This window comes from Gopherus flavomarginatus, unplaced genomic scaffold (genome assembly GCF_025201925.1).
Source record: "Gopherus flavomarginatus isolate rGopFla2 unplaced genomic scaffold, rGopFla2.mat.asm mat_scaffold_40_arrow_ctg1, whole genome shotgun sequence".
NCBI lineage: Eukaryota > Metazoa > Chordata > Testudines > Testudinidae > Gopherus > Gopherus flavomarginatus.
The window spans coordinates 533,581-558,485 of NW_026115078.1; the positions used below are offsets into that span (position 1 = coordinate 533,581).

General features: G+C 50.0%; 1 long non-coding RNA gene across 1 annotated transcript in view; it reads left to right on the forward strand.

Moving 5' to 3' along the window:
- The first annotated feature begins 2,624 nt into the window (after positions 1 to 2,624).
- LOC127042414 (uncharacterized) overlaps positions 2,625 to 24,905 on the forward strand; it is a 181,672-nt gene continuing 159,391 nt past the window's right edge. Inside the window, exon 1 of the long non-coding RNA XR_007771937.1 lies at positions 2,625 to 2,808. This is a non-coding gene — a long non-coding RNA (uncharacterized LOC127042414). The remainder of the gene's footprint in view (positions 2,809 to 24,905) is intronic.

Here is a 24,905-nt window from a genome sequence, read left to right on the forward strand (position 1 = left end):
TGCGGCTGGTGCAGGCAAAGCAGAAGGTGCAGGGCTGGCTGGAGACAGAGGCTGACTGCCGGCAGGGCAGGGCAGGGGGTGCAGGGCTGGCTGCAGGCAGGGCGTGGGGCAGGGCCGTTGCAAGGAAGTTTCATGCCCTAGGCGAAACTTCCACCTTGCACACTCCCCCCCCCCGCACCCCTGCCCTGAGGCGCCCCACCCGTGGCAGCTCCCCCCTCCACCCTGAGGCTCCCCTCTTGTGGCAACTCTCCTGCTCTGCCCTGCGGCACCCCCGTCGCCCGAGCTCACCCCTGCTCCGAGCACGAGCACCCCGAGCACGCCGTGGCCGCTTCACTTCTCCCACCTCCAAGGCTTGCGGCGCCTAAGCCTGCCAGGCAGTCAGGCACCCTCCTCTGAGCCACAGCAGCCCTGAGAGTTGACAATAGAGGCACCTTAACCCCTGAGTTCCTTCAATGTGTCCCCCTCGGGGGTCCAGCTCCGATCACCAGATACTCGGGGTATGTCTATACCACCTGCCGAATCGGTGGGCAGCGATCGATCCAGCGGCGGTTGATATATCGCGTCTAGTGTAGATGCAATACATTGAGTGCTCTCCCCTCGCCTGCTGTACTCCAGCTCGGTGAGAGGCGCAGGCAGAGTCTACGGGGAGCTGCAGCTGTCAACTCCCCGAGACTGTGACATTATAATTGTTAGGCCTGAATAAAGATATAGCAGACAAAACCAGGTATGCCAACCTGACCAAAGTCAGGCTAAGAGAGGTTTGTGGGTAATCCCTGAGTGGAAAACACTGAGAAGCGGCAGCATGTCTCACAAGCGCTGGGAAAAAGTGAGATAAGAGAGAAGCTGCATTCCTGGCATAGTACCAGATGTGCTGTGTTCGGGCAGCTCCTTCGAAGAACTGATAAGAGTCCTAGTTTCCCAGCCTCCTTGTTTTCGCTCCCTGGTTTTGTTCTTTGTTTGTTTTTAACTCCCCTACATTTCTAACTTTAGGCATGCATGTATACTAAAGGTGTCTAGTTTCTAGTAGTTAGAAGAAGGGGGTGGGTTGCTCCAGTGAATAATTTATGACGCGACGGAACTGTCTATATAGGCTTATACTAAGATGTAAAGAGCAGGCTGGTTCTCTCTGGAGACGAGCTGCTCTCTATTGATGCGTGCACTTGTCAATAAAGAGCTTTTGATCGGACCTTGCTGGTGTTGCCTGTCTCTCTCGCGGTCAGACAACGAACTTTGCCGTCTGGGTTAGAGTCCCTGACATCTTTGGCGACTCCGCCGGGACCCGTCTGACTCTCCGGCGGGGGATCGGACCCTGAGGCAACGCAGCGCGCATCCTCCAGTTTAGAGGAGCCTTGCCTGGTGATCTGATCTCTGCGTTGGCGATAAGGCGTGTTCTGTGAAGCAGCTGAAACTCTTGGAAATCCAGCAACGTCCACCTACCCATTGAGTAGGGTCCAGGTTGTCGGGGTTAGAGTCCCTGACTACTTAGGTCTGGGTTAGAGTCCCAGTCCAGGTCTGGGTTAGAGTCCTAGTCCAAGTTTGCACAGGATCCAAGTTGTTTGGGTTAGAGTCCCAGCCTGGGTTTGAGTCTCAGTCCAGGTGTTCAAGTCCCTGGAGAGGTAAGCGAGCGCTCGACGTGGGGAGGTGGGGGTTAGAGTCCCTTTACCTCGACCCGGGGAGGAGGGGTTAGAGTCCCTTCATGAAGAGGGGTTAGAGTCCCTTCATTAAAATGAGACAAGTTGGCAGTAAGTGCCCGGGGGATGCCCCGTTGTCTCTGATACTTAGAGATTGGAAAGAGATTTCTGAGACAGCTGATCTAGTTAAATTTAAGATGAGAAATCTGTGTTGGATCCAATGGCCATCATTTACCTTTCATTTGTCCCCAACTAGAGACTGGCCGGTGGGTGAAACCTTTTCCACAGATAGGAAGAACTCCTTAGGGATATTTTGGTTGATCTTAGGCCGCGACAAATGGATTACTTGTTTGTATGGTATAATTATAAACCCATGGAGGGATGGGTAGCTTTTGAAGCTGTTTGTATGGAGAGCTCTTGTAAAAAAATCACCCACCATATGCACCAGAGCCGCACCGGGAGGAGGACAATTTTGTTCCTGTTCTTCCCCGTCTGATGGAGTGCAAGGATTCAAAAGCAGGTTAGGGACAGTTCAGGGACAGAGGAGAATCAAGGGGGAGCTCAGAGTGATGTTCCCTCATCTTCAGAGGAATCAGGCAGCCTCACCCCCTCTGTGCAGCCTCCAGCCAGCCTTTTGCAAACTTGGTCAGGGACTGCTTTTCAAACACCCCCAATATTACAGCAGCCCTTGTCCTTGCCCTTGTGGACCCCCACTAGGTTACTTAACTCCATGAGAGAGAATGTTTCTGAGACACCTCTGATATTACAAGCCTCATTGAGAACTTATCTGGTTCTACTGGTTGCTGGGGAACATGAGATGGTTTTACCCATACCCTGTTTGCAACTTCAAATTTGTTTAACTGGCAGTGCACTATGCCTCACTTATGAGACAATCCTGAGGCAGTGGAAAGAATGTTCTGCACAATCTTTTTCACTCATGTGCCCACTTGGGCAAATGTAAATCAGTTATTAGATACTCTCATGACTGAAGATGAAAGACAAAAAGTAAAAGAAAAATCTGCAGCTCATTTGAATGCACCTTGGCTAATTACTGACCCTAACTGGAATCCCAATAATCCAGCTCAAAAGACAAAGTTGGATGGATTTTTAAAAGCTGTTTTGAATGGTATTAGAGATGCAGGGGAGGCTACTCCAAATTGGAGCAAGGTGACTGCTTGTGTTCAGCATCCAGATAAGCACCTCTCTGACTTTTGTGCTCGACTGATTTGTGAAGTTAAAAAGCATGGGAATTTAAATCCTGAAACTGATCATGGAAAGGAGATGGTTAAAATGGTTTTCATGTCTCAATGTGCAAAGGATATTGCAAAAAGATTTAGAAAGCATCCAGATGGTACGCAAGGGAAAAGTTTGTCTGAAGTAGTTAGCATTGCTACTAGAATGTTTAATGGGAAAGAGAAAAAGAAAGAAAAAGACATAAGGAACGGGTTAATTTAAAAATCATCTTGGCCCCGGGATGGAAGGAGGGGGGTGCTCTGCGTTCAGGGTCAGGAATCGGCGCGTACTGTGCTTGGTGCAGGGAGGGGCTGCTTTCGGCCCCAGCTGGCTGTGAAGGAAAAAATATAGACAGAGGCGAAGCAAAGGAAATACAAGTTACAGAACTGAAATTACATTTGCAAAGCTTAACTGTCCAGTAAGATCCAACAGTGTGCCTTTGTGACCCTGGAGTCGGTGTGGCTTGGTGACACCAAAGAAGCCACAGGCAGCCGACCTGGACTGGAATCTCTGAAAGAGACGCCGCAGGAGATTCCAGGGTGTAAAAGAACAGCCCTCCCAAGAGCAGAAGCATGTTGGAAATTCTGGGCAAGCTGTATACAGGATAATCTCCCTTCCACCTCTCCCCCTCCTCTGAACATTATACACAGAAGTGGCCAGTCTGGACGTACGTGTGTAAGTATGAAAGGAGCTTCGGGCTTGGGGCATTAATATTTTCCTGAGTGATGTGGGAGCGTTCCCAACACTCTCCGTTGTTGTTTTATTATTTTATTAATGAAGCTTTAAAATTCAGTTATATGGTGTGTTTTCTTTATCTTCCCCCAACGATCCTGTAGTGTCAGCCTGATCATCTGACATGAGGGATAGATTGGTAACAGAAATTTGTCACAGTTTGGTGAGCAATTAAGAAGGGGGGAGCCCTGCAGAATTTGCACCATCTCTTTGTTTTACCCGTGTTATTTTGTGTTTGCTTTGCTTGGTACTGTTGGTGTTATATGCTGAGAACTGCATGAGTAAAAGTGAGTCCTAATAGGATAAGGAAACACTATCTGGTTCTGGTTCTGTTCTATTTAACCCGTTACTGTTGTTGTTTTTTTTCTCTGTTCATTTGGGTGTTAGGAGTGTGGTTGGAACTGAACCTCTTGTTCGTAATTCCTCGGAGTGGAAGCCATGTGTGCAAGACAGCTCTGAGGTTAAATTGAGATCCTTCTGTCCTGTCCCCTGTAGCGGTCAGTGTATAGAAGTGGGAAAGTCTGGCTTAGACTGTAATTCCCTCTGCTCTCTGTGTAATTCTCTTTTCTGTTTAAGTGTCAAACAGATGAATGAGTCTCTGGGTAAACCCTCTAAGAGTAGTCCTTCAAATTATATGTTAAGTAAATGGCCTTTGCCCAATGGGCCATGTGTCTTCGTCTAGGTGGCAAGCCTCATGAAGGAGGACTCGGGTAGTCTTGTGAGTAAGAATGTTTAAGGGAAGAGACCAGGAGGGGTGGGGGGCTAGTTGAGAAGCCCACCCTCCTAGCTAAACTGGTAGTGGAAGAAGTTGGTGCCTATGGAAGGGACGGTTCAGTGAGAAAAGCAGGATCGGGCCCAGGCGGGCAGGCAACAGACAGAGAGATTGGAAAACAGGTTGGAAAACTTTAAGGGTGTAGTGGAAGGAAGGAGTAAGTAAGTGTAAGCATGGGGATTTCAAATACCCAGAACTTACTTGGAATGGTGATTTGAGTTGATAAAAGTGGCTGTTGGGAGACAAGCAAGTGATTTAAGGGAGAGTGAGAAGTTAACTCTGTAGTTGCTGGAGGAAACAGCAGTTGAACTTTGTAAAAATGCTAAAGAGGAAAGTTCTTGGTGTCTTTGAAATGTTTGTAAATAAATTGAGGCAAAGAAATTGTTAATTGCAATCATTTAGAATTTAGTTAAATTAGCTGAAGAATGTATATAGTGCTATGTAATTGAAATTTTATTAGGCTGTAAGGGCACTATAAGTAGTGATGTTTTCTTTCAGTGTTTGAAAGCAAGAGTTAAAAGTAAAAAGCAAGCCAGAAAGCATCTGTATTCATGCAAATTATCTAACTGATAAGGTAGGAGCCACTGAAACCTGGGCTGCCTATGAAACACATAAAATATGGGATAATTCCTCTGTTTTTCCTGAAATCAACAAGGGTATTTGTCTATTTTAAGCAATGATTGTCTGCCCAGAAGGGGTAGACCTCTGTTTTTTTGTCTTTCAGATAATCAGAGAAAACTGATGCCAGCTAAACAGCATTCAACGTACCATGCATTTACTGGCACAATAGAAATTATGTTTTGTGTTCTATGTTCTGTCTTGTGGTGTTTGTCTTGTGGCCAGAATTTTTGTGTTTAATATTTTTATAAAATAATCTAGTTTAAAATCAAACAAAAAGGTTAAATTAAAATGCAGATACTTGTTTTGTTCAACTTGGAATACAAAGTGTTTAGATAAATCAGGAGAATGTGATATACTAAAGTCTAATGCATTTCCTTAAGTAAGGAAAAGAAACTTTATTGGTCAAATTGTTAATTGCAAAAATTGTTGTTAAAATTTGCATACCAACAGTCTTTGAAAGCAAGGACATGAAAAGTTAACCCACTCCCCATATTGTACATGGGATCTTTCTGGCTACCTCAGATTTCTAGCCAGAGGGCTGGGGATGGTGGAAGGCTATTGGACTAGAGGTTGTATTGAGTGAACTCCTCAAAGTGGGTGTGCTTGTCCTGGCTTGTTGCTCGAAAGCTCTGTAATAAGGTTATTTTAGTAAAAGGGTGTGTGTGGCATATATTAAATAATAAGACTAATGTACTGTATAATGACAATGTGTAGGTGTTCATTGTTGGGAAAAAGGTGTATAAGTAAAAAGTGAAAGTTTCCTTTGCAGGTTAAAAGAAGCCAAGAAAGGAAGAAGCACAAAGAACAGAATGAATTAACTGAAAAAATAAAATAAAATAAAATAGCAAGCTCAGGCTATAGATAAGACACTGACTCCATTCAAGGACACTGCTCACAGTTAAGACTTGGTTAACAACCAGGAAAAGGAGGGCTTGAATTTGCCCATGCAGCTATGAGATCTGAAAAACACTGCCAGGCACTAATGAAATGTGTTAAGTTTTTTTTCTCACAGGTAAGGAAGCGCTACCCAAAGACCCTAGCAGCCCTGCCACTCCTTGGAACCAGGAGACGGGATTGATGTAAAGGTCCACCAACGAAAGACTGCCTTGGCTCCATGCTGGAAAGGCCCTTAAGTCCTGATGACTACCAACACCGCTGTGAAGTACCAAAGACTGACTGCTTGGACCCAAGATTCTCACTGCAAAAAGACCCCTCCACATTGGGAGAATTCTCCTACTGATGATTAGCCTATTTCACCTTCTAGCTCCACTGTGCCTTCTGGACAGTAGGGAAAAAGTACAAGGTGAAGTGCTAGTAGCCTCTCCCTTATCCACTGACAGATCTACTGTGCCTTTGAATTTTTCTAGAAAAAGCAAAACCATTACAGGGTGATGTGCTAGTAACCTCTCCCCTATACGATGCTGCACCAAGACTGTTTTGGGAAAGAAGAAGGAACACTCACTCCACTGAAATTGCTAAAGTCCAGGAATTCCTGACTAGAAAGGACATTAAGAACTGACCCCGGTGAAGAAACAAAGAATTGTACACTGGCAGAAAAAATTTGTGGGACCCATGCTTGGGAATGTGGTATTGATTGGATTTTGGGGTTTATTCTACAGGCTGTGCCCTGTGTTGTGGATAAATTCTTCAGCATGTATTGCTCTCTCTAATTGGATTTTAAATAACAAGTACCCGAAGAGTTTGTTCTGCCACTGGAAATTTTACCTGTATTGAAACCATTCCAGTGACTAATAATGTAACCCCCTCCTATGCTATTAATGTCAATGCCTTTTAAAAGTACCTGAAAATAGTTAAATAACAAATGTAATATAGTACTACACCAAGGAAAGATGGTATTAAATATCACTGAGGCTGGGAAGGCATTGCAGTGGGATCTAGTATGTTTGGAGATTCAGAATTTCCTGAATGACCAGCTGATGGCCATTTGGAGTGATCTTGAGTACCAGACTTGGCCCACTGCCCTTACAGACACATCAGGAGTACCATCTGATCTGTGGTCATGGAGATATACTAAAGACTTTCTGGGTGGAAGTGTAAACATTTACAGTGCTCCTTCCAAGCATTTGGACTGGGGGGTGTGGGCTTCCACATACCGAATCCTGACGGGTCCATGGGGAGGATGCACATGGGACTGGATTATTCACCGAAACATCTGGGAAATTAGACCACTTGGTATACCTAACTGATTTATAGTCAGTGCCCCAATCCCTTAGTTGTCAGACAAACAGGATTCCACTCTTTTGTCCGTGCATTCATTCCTGGATTGTGGGTGGCTAAGCTCAAGAGAGCAGTTGTAAATATTTCTGCAGAGCTTGAAAAAAACCAGCTAATGCATTAATAGACGCTTTCCAAAAGTTGCAACGAAAGACTGATGAAGTAGCAGAAGTAACTTTGCAAAATAGACGTGTGCTAAATGCCATGAATGCTGAATTAGAGAGGGGCTTGTGCTCGCATTGGGGAAAAATGTTGCTTTGCTGTTAATCACTCTGGCTTAATTGACAAAGATTTACAAGCTATTAAGAATGTTGCTGTTGTTTTCCATGCTATATCTCTTGATCACACTTTTAGTTTTAAGGACCTCCACTCAGACCTTGGGTCATGGTTTACTAGCCTCCCCCGTACAATTGTTAAATGGATATGTGTCCCAAGAGTCCCATTATGGTCCTCTAGGGACAAAGGGGGGATTGTTAGGCCTGAATAAAGATATAGCAGACAAAACCAGGTATGCCAACCTGACCAAAGTCAGGCTAACAGAGGTTTGTGGGTAATCCCTGAGTGGAAAACACTGAGAAGCAGCAGCATGTCTCACAAGCGCTGGGAAAAAGTGAGATAAGAGAGAAGCTGCATTCCTGGCATAGTACCAGATGTGCTGTGTTCGGGCAGCTCCTTCGAAGAACTGATAAGAGTCCTAGTTTCCCAGCCTCCCTGGTTTTGTTCTTTGTTTGTTTTTAACTCCCCTACATTTCTAACTTTAGGCATGCATGTATACTAAAGGTGTCTAGTTTCTAGTTGTTAGAAGAGGGGGTGGGTTGCTCCAGTGAATAATTTATGACGCGACGGAACTGTCTACATAGGCTTATACTAAGATGTAAAGAGCAGGCTGGTTCTCTCTGGAGACGAGCTGCTCTCTATTGATGCGTGCACTTGTCAATAAAGAGCATTTGATCGGACCTTGCTGGTGTTGCCTGTCTCTCTCGCGGTCAGACAACGAACTTTGCCGTCTGGGTTAGAGTCCCTGACATAAGTATAATCTAATATCTCATTGAAAGGTGACAGGGCCAGAAAGAGTTAATTAACTCACCTCACCGACTGACCTGCCCCGTGGGTGAACCTTAAAAACTGGTTAACAAGATATGTAAATGAACAGAGCTTTGAAATGCAAGTCTGCAGTGTTAGAGGTAGAAGGGGAGGTGTTTGCTCAGGTCTTGTGATGTCAGCAAACAAGTCTTGTCTATTGCTCTAGTTTTAATTCAAAGAGCAAAAAAAGAATATTAACATTTATGATGATACTTGAGTGAAATAGTATTATTGTCTGTGTCTCTTTGAAGGTTGTGGTAATCTGTATCTGAACTGTTTGATGGATGTACTAATTGCCAGGATGTTTGGAAGAAGAGTTAAGCCTATTGTTTTCTCAGGCTGAAAGGCTGCTGGAAATGTTTAAGAACCTGGGACACGATCCTTCTTCATCTCAGATCTGCTTTGGGTTTCAAGAGCGGGAAACCTTAAGCCACAAGGATTGAGATCCCCAGTCATTGACTGGAGCCACCCTGAATATGGACATTGGATTATAACCTATGGACTATTTCTAAAAGGACTTTTGGCAACTACAAGCTCATGTCTACTTTGTATCTGAACCTCAAAAATTGAATTCAAGTCTATATGTCTATTAATCTTTTAACCAACACTCACTCTCTCTCTTTTCTTTTCTAATAAATTTTAGCTTAGTTAATAAGAATTGGCTATAGCATGTATTTTAGGTAAAATCTAAGTTATAATTGAACCTGGTTATGTGGCTGATCCTTTGGGATCGGAAGAATCTTTTCTTTTATATGATGAAGTAAGATTTTCAGGAATCATCATCATATCTAACAGGTGTGTCTGGACGGAGGCCTGAGGCTGGGTACTTTAAGGGAACTGCGTGGTTTAAACTTCTAAGTAACCAGTGAGGTACTACAGAAGCTGTTTTGTGCTGGCTTGGTAAATCTAAGTATTGAAATAACCAGCAGCGTTTGGGATTTGTCTGCCCTCTTTTGTTTGCAATTCACTCTGATTGAGTGAGCTGAGCTGGCTCCCACGGGCAGCACCGTCACACCTACAGCCAGGCTGCAGAGGTCCGGGGGATCTTAGGGGCCTTGGGGTGCACAGATACCTATGTCCAGGCCATAGCGGTCCCTGGGGGGCTTAGAGAGTTTGGGGGGGACACAGATACCAATCTCCATGCTCTAGGGTCCCATGGGGGCTTAGAGGGTTCGTGGGGGGCACATATTCCTACATCCAGGCTGTAGGGTTACCAGGGGGGCTTAGGGGGTTAGTGGGGGGCAAAGATACCTACGTCCAGGCTGGAGGCATCCTGGGAGTCTTAGGGGACTTGTGGGGGCCAAAGACACCTATGATGTCCAGGCTGTAGGGGTACCAGTGGGTTTTAGGGGTTCGAGTGGGCACAGATACGTATGTCCAGGCTGTATCGTTCCCAGGGGGGGTTAGAGGTTTCGTGAGGGGCACAGATATCTACGTCCAGATTGTAGATGTCCCGGGAGGGGGGGGTTAGGGGGGTTGTGGGAGTGCAAATACCTATGTCCAGGCTGTAGGGGTTCCTGGGGGCTTAGAGGGTTTCTGAGGGGCACATATACCTACGTGCACACTGGAGTGTCGCAAGGGGCTTATGGAGTCTATATGGGGAACAGATACCAATGTTCTGGCTGTATAGGTCCCTCGGAGGCTTAGGGGGTTTATGGGGGGCACAGATACCTAAGTTCAGGCTGGAGGGATCTCTGAGTGTCTTAGGTGTTCGGTGGGAGGCACAGATACCTACGTCCAGGCTGCAGGGGTCTCGGAGGGGCTTAGGGTCTGTCACGGAGTGTGGGGGAGTCCGGTCCTGCACCCCTCTTCCTGGGACTCACAGTGACTCTCAGCCAGCCAGTAAAACAGAAGGTTTATTGGACAACAGGAGTGAAGGATACAGCAGAGCTTGGAGGCACAAGCAGGACCCCACAATCAAGTCCTTCTAGGGGTTCAGGAAACTTAGTTCCCAGTTTGGGAATCCCTGAATTCCAACCACCCAGACCAAAACCAAAACTGAACTAACCCAACTCCCTCCAGCTGGCCATTTGCTGTGTCCAGCTTCCCGGGCAAAGGTGCTGACCCCTCCCCCGGCCTAGCTCAGGTTACAGGCTGAGCACGTGTCGGGTCCTAAAGTCACCCCCTGCTCTCCCATCCCCCACACAGACAGTCCCTACTCCATCACAGTAATGCACAGAGTATTTCCCGCATGGAGCAACAGTGACACCATGTGGCCACGCACGGTAATGCACAGAACATTTCCGTTATGGAGCAACTGTGACACCGTGTGGCCAGGCAGGGTAATGCACAGAGCATTTCCCGCATGGAGCAACATTGACACCTTGTGACCACACCAGGTAATGGACAGAGCATTTCCTGCATGGAGCAACAGTGATTCCATGTGGCCACGCAGAGTAATGCACAGAGCATTTCTCTCATAGAGGAACAGTGACAACATTTGGCCATGCAGGGTAATGCACAGAGCATCACGCCTATGTAGAGGCTGTAGAGATCCCTGGGGGGCTTAGGGGTCGTGGGGGGCACAGATAGCTACGTCCAGGCTGGAGACATTCTGGTGGGCATTAGGGGCTTCATGAGGGGCACAAATATCTACGTCAGGGCTGGAGAGGTCCCTGGATGGCTTAGGGGGTTGTGGTGAGCATAGATACATACGTCCACGCTGCAGGGGTACCAGAGGGACTTAGGGGGTGTCACGTAGTGTGGTGGAATCTCACCCTGCACCCCTCTTCGTGGGACACACCGTGACTCAGCCAGCCAGTAAAACAGAAGGTTTTTTTGACCAACAGGAATGAAGGTTACAGCAGGGCTTTTGGGCACAACCAGGACCCCTCAATCGAGTCCTTCTGGGGGTTCAGGAAGCTTAGTTCCCAGTTTGGGATTCCCTGAATTCCAACAACCCAGCTCCAAACCAAAACTGAACTAACTCCCTCCAGCCAGCCCCTTCCTTTATTCACCTTCCTGGGCAAAGGTGCTGACCCCCTCCCAGCTGCCTAGCTTAAGTTACAGGCTTAGGTCCTGTCCCTCACCTAAAGTCACCCGCTGCTCTCCCATCCCCCACACAGACAGTCCCCACTCCATCACAGTAATGCCCAGAGCATTTCGCGCATGGAGCAACAGTAACACTGTGTGGCCATGCAGGGTAATGCCCAGAGAATTTCCCCCGTGGAGCAACAGTGACACCATGTGGCCACACAGGGTAATGCACAGAGCATTTCCCGTATGAAGCAACATTGAAACCTTGTGACCACACCAGCTAATGGACAGAGCATTTCCTGCATGGAGCAACAGTGACACCATGTGGCCATGCAGGGAAATGCACAGAGCATTTCCTGGATGGAGCAACAGTGATTCCATGTGGCCACGCAGAGTAATGCACAGAGCATTTCTCTCATAGAGGAACAGTGACAGCATGTGGCCATGCAGGGTAATGCACAGAGCATCACGCCTATGTAGAGGCTGTAGAGATCCCTGGGGGACTTAGGGGTCATGGGGGGCACAGATAGCTACGTCCAGGCTGGAGACATTCTGGTGGGCATTAGGGGCTTCATGAGGGGCACAAATATCTACGTCAGGGCTGGAGAGGTCCCTGGATGGCTTAGGGGGTTGTGGTGAGCATAGATACATACGTCCATGCTGTAGTGGTCCCTGGGGGTTTAAGGAGTTGGTAAGGGTCACAGAAACCTAAGTATGGTCTGGAGGGGTCCCTGGGGGACTTAAGGGTTTGTGGTTGCGCAGATACCTACGTACCGGTTGGAGGGGGCCCTGGGGACCTTAGGGGGTTTGTGTGGCGTACACATAGCTATAACCAGGCTGGTGGGGGCCCTATGGGTCTTAGAAGGCTGGTGGGGGGCAGAGATACCTATGTAGGGACTGGAGAAGTCCTGGGGAGGGCTTTGGGGGTTCCTGGAAGTCACAAATATCTACGTCCAGGCTGGAGGAGTTCTGGGGGTATTAGGGAGTTGTGCGGGGGCACAGATACCTATATCGAGGCTGTAGGGGTCCTGGGGTTGCTTTGGGGAATTTTGGGGTACAGATACCTACTTCCATGCTGTAGGGGTCGCTGGGAGGATCAGTGGGTTCGTGAGGGTGCACAGATATCTACGTCCAGTCTATAGGGATCCTGGGGGGGGGGCTTAGGGGTTTGTAAGGGGCACAGATACATTCATCTAGGCAAGAGGGGTCCTAGGGACCTTAGTGGGTTCATGCTGGGCACAGATACCTGCGTCTAGGCTGGAGGGGTTTTGGGGGTCTTAGGAGGGTTGTGTGGGCACAGATACCTATGTCGATGCTGGAGGGGTCCTGTCATGTCTTAGCGGATTCGTGGGGTCAGAGATACCTACATCTAGGCTGGAGGGGTTCCGGGGGGATTAGGTGTGTTTGAGGAGGGGAACAGATACCTACATCCTGATGGTAGGTGGCCCTGGGTAGCTTAGGCGGTTTTTGTCGGTCACAGATACAAACATCCATGCTGTAGGGGTCCCGAGGGACTTTGTGGGGCTCTAGGGGTCACAGATACCTACCTACAGTCTGGAAGTTTCCTGTGGGTATTATGGGGTGTGTGGGGCATACAGATGCCTACATCTGGGCTTGTGGGTTCCCTGGGGGGCTAAGAGGTTTGTGGAGAGCACAGATACCATTATCCAGGCTAGATGGGTTCTGGTGGGATTAGGGGGTTGTGGGGGGCACAGATACCTATGTAAACAGAAGCAGGATGAACTCTATCATCACATCTGGTGGTGAATTATGGCAAGTGTGGAAAAGGATTTCAGGGTCTGATCATGTTTGCATAGACACACTCACCGTGCGTGACACGGCCACGGCAGCCTGGGATGGTTACTTTGGCAGCTATGGTATCCCCAGTTTATTTGTTGTTGGGGTGTGAGATGTGGAGTGTTGTCACCCTGATTGTGTGGATGAGGAACTGTGAAACAGCTTTGAGACAGGGATTCTCACCATCAGTTGAGTGGCACTCACTAGACAAGGGAGTGGGCTCCTTGGGTGAGCTAGAGTCACCAATTGCACTTTTTTTCTTTTAACAGTTGAATAGCAGTGTTGATTTTTTATTCTCTTAAAAGTTGAATTTCTAGGTTCTTGAGCTGACATCACTGAAAAGATGTTTTAGTTTGTGGGGGACTCTAAACCTGTATTGCAGAACACAGTAGTTGGCAGACAGGAGCAGTTTGTGGGAGTGTCCCACGGAGTGAGGTGAGTCTAGCAGTTTTGGGGGATAGCTGGAGCAGAATAGAGGTCGGCTGGCGGAGCAGCTGGTGGACCGAGCTGAGCAGTTTGTGGGGAAGGCAAAAGCAGAATCCCATGGAGAGGCAGAGCAGTCAGCAGTGGACCACATAAGGTGCCCCTTTCTACTCAGGCTGGCAGGGGGAAAAACCCTGCAGATAGACTCTTGAACTCTGGGGTTGCGCAACTGTGGGTGATTTGGGGGTTGCTGGACTCTTGAAACGTTGGAGATATTGGACTTTGGAGCCTTGGGGTGATTTGGGGATTGCTGGACTCATGAGCCCAGGGAAAAGGACACGGCCTAGTTGAGGTGTTTTCCCAATTTAATGCTATGTTGTTTATCTCACGTTATTAAACATTTTCTGCTACACCCAGACTCTGTGCTTGCGAGAGGGGAAGTATTGCCTCTTTGAGGCACCTAGGAGTGCGTATGTAAAATTTTCCCATGTCACTGGGTGGGGACTCGAGCTGGTTTGCATTACATTGTAGGCAAGGGACCCCTATGTATTGAACCCAGTCCTTGCTGGTATCAGTTCAGCCTGGCAGAAGGGTTCCACCTACGTCCAGGCTCAAGGGGTCCCTGGGGGGCTTAGGGAGTTCGTGGGGGGCACAGATATCTAGGTCCAGGCTGTAGGGGGTCGGGGGGGGCTCAGGAGTTTGGTGGGGGGAACAGATACCTACGTCCAGGCTGCAGGGGTCCCAGAGGGACTTAGAGGGTGTCACGTAGTGTGGTGGAATCTGGCCCTGCACCCCTCTTCCTGGGACACACAGTGACTCAGCCAGCCAGTAAAACAGAAGGTTTTTTTGGCCAACAGGAATGAAGGATACAGCAGGGCTTTTGGGCACAACCAGGACCCCTCAATCGAGTCCTTCTGGGGGTTCAGGAAGCTTAGTTCCCAGTTTGGGATTCCCTGAATTCCAACAACCCAGCTCCAAACCAAAACTGAACTAACTCCCTCCAGCCAGCCCCTTCCTTTATTCAGCTTCCTGGGCAAAGGTGCTGACCCCCTCCCAGCTGCCTAGCTTAAGTTACAGGCTTAGGTCCTGTCCCTCACCTAAAGTCACCAGCTGCTCTCCCATCCCGCACACAGACAGTCCCCACTCCATCACAGTAATGCCTAGAGCATTTCGCGCATGGAACAACAGTGACACCGTGTGGCCACACAGGGTAATGCACAGAGCATTTCCTGCATGGAGCAAGAGTGACACCGTGTGGCCACACAGGGTAATGCACAGAGCATTTCCTGCATGGAGCAAGAGTGACACCGTGTGGCCATGCAGGGTAATGCACAGAGCATTTCCACGCATGGAGCAACAGTGGCACCATGTGGTCACGCAGGGTAATGCACAGAGCATTTCCTGTATGGAGCAACAGTGACACCATGTGGTCACGCAGGGTAATGCACAGAGCATTTCCCCGCATGGAGCAACAGTGACACCGTGTGGCCACAGAGGGTAATACACAGAGCATTTCTCGCATGGAGCAACAGTGACACCATGTGGTCACACAGGGTAATGCACAGAGCATTTCCTTCATAGAGCAACAATAACACCGTATGGTCACGCAGGGTAATGCACAGAGCATTTCCACGCATGGAGCAACAGTGGCACCGTGTGGCCACAGAGGGTAATACACAGAGCATTTCCCCGCATGGAGCAAGAGTGACACCATGTGGTCACGCAGGGTAATGCACAAAGCATTTCCACGCATGGAGCAACAGTGACACCATGTGGCCACACAGGGTAATGCACAGAGCATCGCACCTACGTGGAGGCTGTAGAGATCCCTCGAGGGCTTACGGGGGTTCGTAGCGTCACAGATATCTACATCCAGTATGGGCGGGACCCTGGGAGAGTTAGGGGGGTTGTGAGGGGCATAGGTACTTGCGTCCAGGCTGTAGAGGTCCTGGTGGGGATTAAAGGCTTCCTGGAGGACAGCAATATCTACGTCCAGGCTGAAGGGGTCCCTGGACGTTTAGGGGGTTGTGGTGAGCACAGTGATCCCTGGGGGTATAGGGACTTGGTGAGGGGCACAGATATCTATGTATGTCCTGGAGGGGTCCCTGGGGGGGGCTTAGTGATACTGTAGGAGACACAGATAACTACTTCCAGGCTATAGGCATTCTGGGGGGGCTTAGGGCTTTGGGGGGGGCATAGATACCTACATCCAGGCTGCAGGGGTCCAGGGGGGCTTAGGTGGTTTGTGGGGAGGGGCACAGATATGTACATCCAGGCTGGAGAGGTTCCGGAGAGGATTAGGGGTTTTTGCGGATGGCAGAGATACCTATCTCCATACTCTAGGGTTCTCGGGGGGCTTAGGGCTGGATGTGTCCCGAGGAGCTTAGGGGGTTTGTGGGGTGCTCAGACACCTGTGTCCAGGCTGTAGGGAACCCTGGGGGCTTAGGGGGTTCGCGGGGGTCACAGGTAGTTACGTCCAGGCTGAAGGGGTAATGGGAGTGCTTAAGGGATCGGGGCTGACACAGATACCTAGGTCCAGGGTCTAGGGGAGGCAGGAGAAGTGAAGCGGCCATGGTGTGCTTTCAAGTAGGGATAATAATGATCCACTCTTACCTACCTCATGGTGGGTGGAGGATGGGGATCCATTGGAGAGTGTGACTAAGAGTAGTCCATAATATGAGGTGTCCCATCACGTTTACCCAGAGCAGATTATGACATAATAGATTAGCTGAAACAGTCTTTTTTATTTGTATTTTTTTATTTTGGAATTGTTAATAGCAGCAATGACTTAGCTCAGACTGTAGCATCTTATCTAATTTTCAAGATCTAAGTGTCTCCTCCTTGTGTGTGATGACTCAATTTAACACACTGTGACAAACAGGAGATGCTTTTGTTTTGCAACAAAATCTTTTTGCAAAGAACTTCCATCTCACTTGTTATGATTCTGAGAAACAAACTGGTTTAGTCTGAATGGGATATTTGGACAGAAACGGTTGGAATGAAATTTTCCCACCATCGCAGTTCCTGAGCTCTATCCCTGCCTCTGGGGGGATTTGTTGTCTGTTAGAACAGGAGTCTGACTGGCGGCTTCTCTTTCTGGCTCTGCCACCGCCTTGCTGTGTAGGCCCTTGGGTAGGTCACCTCCCTTCTCTGTACCTCAGGCTCCTCCCATTTGTCCAATGGGAACAGGGACAGTTCTCGAATTCTGGGCAGTTGTGAGCCTGAGTGAGAAAAGGGGTGTTGAAGCCCTCTGTGAAGAAGAAAGGGGAGTTTCACGGTGTTTTTGCACCAAGGAATTCTAAACCAAAACTGAACTAACTCCCTCGAGTCCTTCTGGGGGTTCAGGAAGCTTAGTTCCCAGTTTGGGATTCTCTGAATTCCAACTACCCAGCTCCAAACCAAAACTGAACTAACTCCCTCCAGCCGACCCCTTCCTGTGTCCAGCTTCCCGGGCAAAGGTGCTCACTCTCTCAGCCCTGCCTAGCTCGAGTTACAGGCTTAGGTCCTGTCCCTCACCTAAAGTCACCCCCCGCTCTCCCATCCCCCACACAGACAGTCCCCACTCCATCACAGTAATGCCCAGAGCATTTCCCGCATGGAACAACAGTGACACCATGTGGCCACGCAGGGTAATGCCCAGAGCATTTCCTGCATGGAGCAACAGTGACACTGTGTGGCCACTCAGGGTAATGCACAGAGCATCACACCTACGTAGAGGCTGTAGAGATCCCTGGGGGCTTAGGGGTCATGGGAGGTACAGATAGCTACGTCCAGGCTGGAGGCATTCTGGGGGGTTTAAGGGGGTTCGTAGGGTCACAGATACCTACGTCCAGGATGGTCGGGACTCTGGGGGAGTTAGGGGGGTTGTGGGGGCTGTAGAGGTCCTGGTGGGGATTAAGGGCTTCCTGGAGGACACCAATATCTACGTCCGGGCTGGAGAGGTCCCTGGACGGCTTAGTGGTATTGTAGGGGAGCACAGTGATCCCTGGGGGTTTAGGAACTTGGTGAGGGGCACAGATACCTATGTTTCTCCTGGAGGGGTCCCTGGGGGGGCTTAGTGGTATTGTAGGGGACACAGATACCTACGTCCAGGCTATAGGCAATCTGGGGGGGCTTAGGGCTTTGGGGGGGGCACAGATACCTACATCCAGGCTGGAGGGGCCCCGGGGGGCTTAGGGGGGTTGTGGGGGGCACAGCTATGTACGTCCAGGCTGGAGAGGTTCCAGGGAGTATAAGGAATTTTTGTGGACAGCAGAGATACCTATCTCCAGGATCTAGGGGTCCCTGGGGGGCTTAGGGTTTTTTTGGGAGGCACAGATAACTATGTCCAGGTTGGAGTGGTTCCTGGGGGGTTTAGGGGGTTCCTGGGGGGCACAGATACCTAGGTCCATGCTGTAGGGGTCCCCGGGTGGATTAGGGGTTTTCTGAGGGGTACAGATACATACGTCTAGGCTGTAGGGGTCCCTGGGAGGCTTAGGGGGTTTGTGGGGGGCAGCGATACCTAAGTCCAGGCAATAGGGCTTCCAGGGGGAATTAGTGTGTTGGGGGGGCACAGATACCTAGATCCAGGCTGGAGGGTTCCCGATGGGGGGGGGCTTAGGCAGTTTGTGTTCGGCAAAGATACCTACCTCCAGGCTGGAGGGGTGTCTCGGCACTTAGGGATTGTGGGGGGGCACAGATACCTCCGTCCAGGCTGGAGGGTCCCTGGGGAGCTTAGCGGGTTCGTAGGGGGCACAGATACCTAAATCCAGGCTGGAGGGATCCAGGGGGGGCTTATGGGGTTCAGGGTGCACAGATACTTATCTCTAGGCTGTAGTGGTCCCTGGTGGGCTTAGGGGGTTTTGGGGGGCCCCAGATACCTAAGTCCATGCTGTAGGGGTCCCTACAGGTGCTTATGGGTTCATGGGGTGCACAGATTCTTATGTCCAGGCTGGAGGGGGCAGGGGGGGTTGGGGTTTCATGGGGGGCACAGATACGAACCTCCAGGCTGTAGGAGTCCCTGGGGGCTGTGGGGGTACAGATATCTACATCTGGGCTGGAGGGGTCCTGGGGGTATAGAGGGTTTGTGGGGGGCACAGATACCTAGGTACAGGCTGTCGGTGTCCCGAGGAGATGAGGCGGTTCACTGGGGGCTCAGATACATCCAGGCTGGATGTGTCCCGAGGAGCTTAGGGGGTTCGTGCGGTGCTCAGACACCTGTGTCCAGGCTGTAAGGATCCCTGGGGGCTTAGGGGGTTCGTGGGGGTCACAGGTAGTTACATCCAGGCTGAAGGGGTAATGGGAGTGCTTAAGGGATCGGGGCTGACACAGATACCTACGTCCAGGGTCTAGGGGTCCCGAGGGGATTGGGGGTTGAGGGGGGAACAGATACCTACGTCATAGCTGGAGGTGTCTTGGGTGGTTTAGGAGGTTCGTTGGAGTCACAGATACCTAAGTCCAGGCTGTAGCGGTTCCTGGGGCATTCAGGGATTTCTGGGGGTCACAGATACCTACGTGCAGACTGGAGGGGTCCTGGAGCGCTTAGGAGATTTATGGGGGGCACAGATACCAACATACTGGCTGTAAAGTTCCCTGGGGGGCTTTGTGGGTTCGGGGGGCACAGATACCAATGTCCTGGCTGTAGATGTTCCTGGGGTACATAGTGGGGCTGTGGTCGCACATAACCCTACATCCAGGCTGTCGGGATCCCGGGGGCCCCTGGCCAAATTGGGTCCCTCTGGAAAAGTCTCCCTCACGGTGGCCCCAGGACTGGAGGAGCTCCCACTCCCTGATATGGCGCAGAGGCTGCAGCAGGGGCACAGAGCTTCTCTGGTGTCAGGGCCACAGCGGGGCAGGGGTAAAGGAGTGAGACCAGAGAAGCTCTGTGCCCCTGCTGCAGCCCCCAGGTAATAGAAGGGAGTGGGAGCTCTTCCAGCCCTGAGGCCACCGTGGAGGAACATCTACAGCCAGGACGTTGGTATCTGTCATACATTAGAAGCAAGAGGAAGACTAAGGACAGGGTAGGCCCACTGCTCAGTGAGGAGGGGGAAACAGTAACGGGAGACTTGGAAATGGCAGAGATGCTTAATGACTTCTTTGTTTCAGTCTTCACTGAGAAGTCTGAAGGAATGTCTAGTATAGTGAATGCTTACGGGAAGAGGGTAGGTTTAGAAGAGAAAATAAGGAAAGAGCAAGTAAAAAATCACTTAGAAAAGTTAGATGCCTGCAAGTCACCAGGGCCTGATGAAATGCATCCTAGAATACTCAAGGAGTTAATAGAGGAGGTATCTGAGCCTCTAGCTATTATCTTTGGGAAATCATGGGAGACGGGGGAGATTCCAGAAGACTGGAAGGGGGCAAATATAGTGCCCATCTATAAAAAGGGAAATAAAAACAACCCAGGAAACTACAGACCAGTTAGTTTAACTTCTGTGCCAGGGAAGATAATGGAGCAGGTAATCAAAGAAATCATCTCCAAACACTTGGAAGGTGGTAAGGTGATAGGGAATAGCCAGCATGGATTTGTAAAGAACAAATCGTGTCAAACTAATCTGATAGTGTTCTTTGATAGGCTAACGAGCCTTGTGGATAAGGGAGAAGAGGTGGATGTGATATACCTAGACTTTAGTAAGGCATTTGATACGGTCTCGCATGATATTCTTATAGATAAACTAGGAAAGTACAATTTAGATGGGGCTACTATAAGGTGGGTGCATAACTGGCTGGATAACCGTACTCAGAGAGTAGTTGTTAATGGCTCCCAATCCTGCTGGAAAGGTATAACAAGTGGGGTTCCGCAGGGGTCTGTTTTGGGACCGGATCTGTTCAATATCTTCATCAACGATTTAGAGGTTGGCATAGAAAGTACGCTTATTAAGTTTGCGGATGATACCAAACTGGGAGGGATTGCAACTGCTTTGGAGGACAGGGTCAAAATTCAAAATGATCTGGACAAATTGGAGAAATGGTCTGAGGTAAACAGGATGAACTTCAATAAAGATAAATGCAAAGTGCTCCACTTAGGAAGGAACAATCAGTTTCACACATACAGAATGGGAAGAGACTGTCTAGGAAGGAGTATGGCAGAAAGAGATCTAGGGGTCGTAGTGGACCACAAGCTTAATATGAGTCAACAGTGTGATACTGTTGCAAAAAAAGCAAACGTGATTCTGGGATGCATTAACAGGTGTGTTGTAAACAAGACACGAGAAGTCATTCTTCCGCTTTACTCTGCGCTGGTTAGGCCTCAACTGGAGTATTGTGTCCAGTTCTGGGCACCACATTTCAAGAAAGATGTGGAGAAATTGGAGAGGGTCCAGAGAAGAGCAACAAGAATGATTAAAGGTCTTGAGAACATGACCTATGAAGGAAGGCTGAAGGAATTGGGTTTGTTTAGTTTGGAAAAGAGAAGACTGAGAGGGGACATGATAGCAGTTTTCAGGTATCTAAAAAGGTGTCATCAGGAGGAGGGAGAAAACTTGTTCACCTTAGCCTCCAATGATAGAACAAGAAGCAATGGTCTTAAACTGCAGCAAGGGAGATTTAGGTTGGACATTAGGAAAAAGTTCCTAACTGTCAGGGTAGTTAAACACTGGAATAGATTGCCTAGGGAAGTTGTGGAATCTCCATCTCTGGAGATATTTAAGAGTAGGTTAGATAAATGTCTATTAGGGATGGTCTAGACAGTATTTGGTCCTGCCATGAGGGCAGGGGACTGGACTCGATGACCTCTCGAGGTCCCTTCCAGTCCTAGAGTCTATGAGTCTATGAGTAATCTGTGCCCCCCATAAACCACCTAATCCCCACGGGAACCCCTACAGCCAGGATGTTGGTATCTGTCCCCCTATAAATCTCCTAAGCCCTCTGGAACCCTTCCAGTCTGAACGTAGGTATCTGTGACCCCCAGAAATCCCCGAATACCCCAGGAACCCCTACAGCCTGGACTTAGGTATCTGTGACTCCAACGAACCTCCTAAACCACCCAGGACCCCTTCAGCTAGGACGTAGGCATCTGTTCCCCCCTCAACCCCCAATCCCCTCGGGACCCCTAGACCCTGGACGTAGGTATCTGTGTCCGCTCCGATTCCCTAAGCACCCCCATTACCCCTTTAGCCTGGACGTAGGTATCTGTACTCCCACAAACCCCCTAAACGTAACAGCGACCCCTTCAGCCTGGAAGTCCCTATCTGTGACACCCACGAACCTCTAACCTCCCAGGGATCCCTACAGCCTGGACACAGGTGTCTGAGCACCCCACAAACCCCCTAAGCTCCTCGGGACACATCCAGCCTGGATGTATCTGAGCCCCCAGTGAACCGCCTCATCTCCTCGGGACACCGACAGCCTGTACCTAGGTATCTGTGCCCCCCACAAACCCCCTAGAACCCCCAGGACCCATCCAGACTAGATGTAGGTATCTGTACCCCCACAGCCTCCCTGGGACTCCTACAGCCTGGAGGTTTGTATCTGTGCCCCTCATGAAACCCCAACCCCCCCGTCCCCTCCAGACTGGACATAAGTATCTGTGCACCCCACGAACCCATAAGCACCTGTAGGGACGCCTACAGCATGGACTTAGGTATCTGGGCCCCCCCAAAACCCCCTAAGCCCACCAGGGACCCCTATAGCCTAGAGATAAGCATCTGTGCTCCCTGAACCCCATAAGCCCCCCCTGGACCCATCCAGTCTGGACTTAGGTATCTGTGCCCCACATGAACCCGCTAAGCCCCCCAGGGACCCTCCAGCCTGGATGGAAGTATCTGTGCCCCCACAACCCCTAAGTGCCGAGAAACCCCTCCAGACTGGAGGTAGTTATCTGTGCCCACCAGAAACCGCTTTAGCCCCCCCAGGGACCACTCCAGCCTGGATGCAGATATCTGTGCCCAACACAAACGGCGTAAGCCCCCTCCCCGGGAACCCTCCAGCCTAAACCTAGGTATCTGTGCCCCCCCAACACACTAATTCCCCAGGGAAGACTTATTGCCTGGAAGTAGGTATCTCTGCCCCCCTCAAACCCCCTAAGCCTCCCAGGGACCCCTACAGCCTAGACGTAGGTATCTCTGCCACCCAGAAAACCCCTAATCCACCCAGGGAACCCTACAGCATGGACCTAGGTATCTTTGCCCCCCAGGAACTCCCTAACCCCCCAGGAACCACTCCAACCTGGACATAGATATCTGTGCCTCCCAAAAAAACCTAAGCCTCCCGGGACCCCTAGAGTATGGAGATAGGTATCTCTGCCATCCGCAAAAACCCCTAATCCTCTCCGGAACCTCTCCAGCCTGGATGTACATATCTGTGCCCCTCCCCACAAACCACCTAAGCCCCCCGGGACCCCTCCAGCCTGGATGTAGGTATCTGTGCCCCCCCAAAGCCCTAAGCCCCCCCAGAATGCCTATAGCCTGGACGTAGGTATCTGTGTCTCCTACAGTACCACTAAGCCCCCCCCCAGGGACCCCTCCAGGACATACATAGGTATCTGTGCCCCTCACCAAGTCCCTATACCCTCAGGGATCACGGTGCTCACCACAACCCCCTAAGCGTCCAGGGACCCCTTCAGCCTGGACGTAGATATTGCTATCCTCCGGGAAGCCTTTAATCCCCACCAGGACCTCTATAGCCTGGACGCAAGTACCTATGCCCCTCACAACCCCCCTAACTCTCCCAGGGTCCCGCCCATACTGGATGTAGATATCTGTGACCCTACGAACCCCCGTAAGCCCTCGAGGGATCTCTACAGCCTCCACGTAGGTGCGATGCTCTGTGCATTACCCTGTGTGGCCACATGGTGTCACTGTTGCTCCATGCAGGAAATGCTCTGTGCATTACCCTGCATGACCACACGGTGTCACTGTTGTTCCATGCTGGAAATGCTCTGTGCATTACCCTGTGTGGCCACACGGTGTCACTGTTGCTCCATGCGCGAAAATGCTCTCTGCATTACCCTGCGTGACCACACGGTGTCACTGTTCCTCCATGCGGGGAAATGCTCTGGGCATTACTGTGATGGAGTGGGGACTGTCTGTGTGGGGGATGGGAGAGCAGCGGGTGACTTTAGGTGAGGGACAGGACCTAAGCCTGTAACTTAAGGTAGGCAGCTGGGAGGGGGTCAGCACCTTTGCCCAGGAAGCTGAATAAAGGAAGGGGCTGGTTGGAGGGAGTTAGTTCAGTTTTGGTTTGGAGCTGGGTTGTTGGAATTCAGTGAATCCCAAACTGGGAACTAAGCTTCCTGAACCCCCAGAAGGACTCGATTGAGGGGTCCTGGTTGTGTCCAAAAGCCCTGCTGTATCCTTCGTTCCTGTTGGCCAAAAAAACCTTCTGTTTTACTGGCTGGCTGAGTCACTGTGTGTCCCAGGAAGAGGGGTGCCGAGCCAGATTCCACCACACTACGTGACACCCCCTAAGTCCCTCTGGGACCCCTGCAGCCTGGACGTAGGTATTTGTGCCCCCCACCAAACTCCTGAGCCCCCCCCCCGAGTCCCTACAGCCTGGCCCAAGATATCTGTACCCCCCACGAACTCCCTAAGCCCCCCAGGGACCCCTTGAGCCTGGACGTAGGTGGAACCCTTCTGCCAGGCTGAACTGATACCAGCAAGGACTGGGTTCAATACATAGGGGTCCCTTGCCTACAATGTAATGCAAACCAGCTCGAGTCCCCACCCAGTGACATGGGAAAATTTTACATACGCACTCCTAGGTGCCTCAAAGAGGCAATACTTCCCCTCTCGCAAGCACAGAGTCTGGGTGTAGCAGAAAATGTTTAATAACGTGAGATAAACAACATAGCATTAAATTGGGAAAACACCTCAACTAGGCCGTGTCCTTTTCCCTGGGCTCATGAGTCCAGCAATCCCCAAATCACCCCAAGGCTCCAAAGTTCAATATCTCCAACGTTTCAAGAGTCCAGCAACCCCAGAATCACCCACAGTTGCGCAACCCCAGAGTTCAAGAGTCTATCTGCAGGGTTTTTCCCACTGCCAGCCTGAGTAGAAAGGGGCACATTATGTGGTCCACTGCTGACTGCTCTGCCTCTCCATGGGATTCTGCTTTTGCCTTCCCCACAAACTGCTCAGCTCGGTCCACCAGCTGCTCTGCCAGCCGACCTGTCTTCTGCTCCAGCTATCCCCCAAAACTGCTAGACTCACCTCACTCCGTGGGACACTCCCACAAACTGCTCCTCTCTGCCAACTACTGTGTTCTGCAATACAGTTTCAGAGTTCCCCACAAGCTAATACATCTTTTCACTGATTTCAGCTCAAGAACCTAGAAACTCAACTTTTAAGAGAATAAAAAATCAACACTGCTATTCAACTGTTAAAAGAAAAAAAGTGCAATTGGTGACTCTAGCTCACCCAAGGAGCCCACTCCCTTGTCTAGTAAGTGCCACTCAACTGATGGTGAGAATCCCTGTCTCAAAGCTGTTT